Source organism: Octopus bimaculoides, chromosome 21, assembly GCF_001194135.2.
Source record: "Octopus bimaculoides isolate UCB-OBI-ISO-001 chromosome 21, ASM119413v2, whole genome shotgun sequence".
Lineage (NCBI taxonomy): Eukaryota > Metazoa > Mollusca > Cephalopoda > Octopoda > Octopodidae > Octopus > Octopus bimaculoides.
The window spans coordinates 5,431,806-5,433,093 of record NC_069001.1 but is presented as its reverse complement, the minus strand read 5'-3'; the positions used below and the strand labels follow the sequence as shown (position 1 = coordinate 5,433,093).

At 34.9% G+C, this 1,288-nt stretch overlaps 1 protein-coding gene across 6 annotated transcripts in view; it reads right to left on the bottom strand.

Moving 5' to 3' along the window:
- The window catches only part of LOC106875769 (RYamide receptor), a 30,915-nt gene that overhangs the window by 9,102 nt on the left and 20,525 nt on the right, over positions 1-1,288 (bottom strand). For 3 of the 6 annotated variants that reach the window (XM_052975576.1, XM_052975580.1, XM_052975577.1), the window contains exon 2: positions 264-413. The exons of the other annotated variants lie outside the window; for them this stretch is intronic. The gene's annotated coding sequence lies outside the window, so the exon portion shown is untranslated. The remainder of the gene's footprint in view (positions 1-263; positions 414-1,288) is intronic. 6 annotated transcript variants of the gene reach the window in all.

The window sequence follows — 1,288 nt, the reverse complement described above, 5'->3', positions numbered from 1 at the left end:
TGGTGGTGGTTGTGGTGGTGGTGGTGGTGAGGAGGAGGGGGAGGAGGAAGAGGAGGGGCTGACACATCATTGACGCCCACACCCAACACACTACCAATACACCAGTGTCACACCAACGCACTAGTGCCACACCATAGTTACACCCCTGATACGCCACTGTCACATCACTGATACACACCGACGCTCTACAGTCACACCACTGATACAGAAACCACATACCGCAGATACTCAAATGGTGCAACACTAACAGAAACCTGACTTACCCCTGTCACGTCACCGGCACACTTCTGACACATTAGCGTTTCAGCTTAGTCACACCCCCTCACGCACCAACACATCTTGGTCGACGCTGTGACAATTTGACAATTCTATGAATCCATCGTTCTTGAACTGGGAATCTGTTTAACCGACCCCTAAAAGGTAAAAGGCAAAGCGGATTTTCACACATTTTGAACTCAGAATAGTGCAATCGAGAACAAACATCGTAACGAATTTTGTTCTATACATAAACGACTCTTGTTAGAGAATGTTTACGATACAGTGTTATACACGCATGTATACACTATATACATTCTCTTATGAATATATATTACATGCAAGCACACACACATGTACGAATTATGTATAGCCTGTAATCTCATTAGAGTCGAGGTTGATTCTCCACCAAATTTAAATTCTACGAGACACACACATATACGTACACATATCATACACACACACATCATTCACACATAAATACATATACATACACATATACACATCATACATACATATGTTTTATTTATGTATTAAATATAATCTGTAAGCGGAAGTGTAAACATATGCAAGACTTTTCTTAAGTTAAGAATTTGATTTTGCTGGGTTTTTTTTATCTCGTACACTCCGAAGATCTAGGTTTGTATCTTTGTTAGAACTAACTCCTTCTTCAGAGGAAGAATTCTAGTAATTAACATTAAAATAGAACATACATACATACATACATACATACATACATACATACATACATACATACGTGTTACTCTGAAACATCGCTACACGAAATTTTTAGTTGAACAATCAAATTTTAATATTCAGCTTTTAGAGATAAACATATTATATGGTGCCTAGTTATTAATTGGCCTGAGTTAATCTTTTCAGGTTAGTAGTGATTTTTAAAAACTGTTTTGCTTATTTTTCAGACAAACACACGTATAGATATTATATTATATTATATTATATTATATTATATTATATTATATTTATATATATATATATATATAAATATATATATATATATATATATATATAT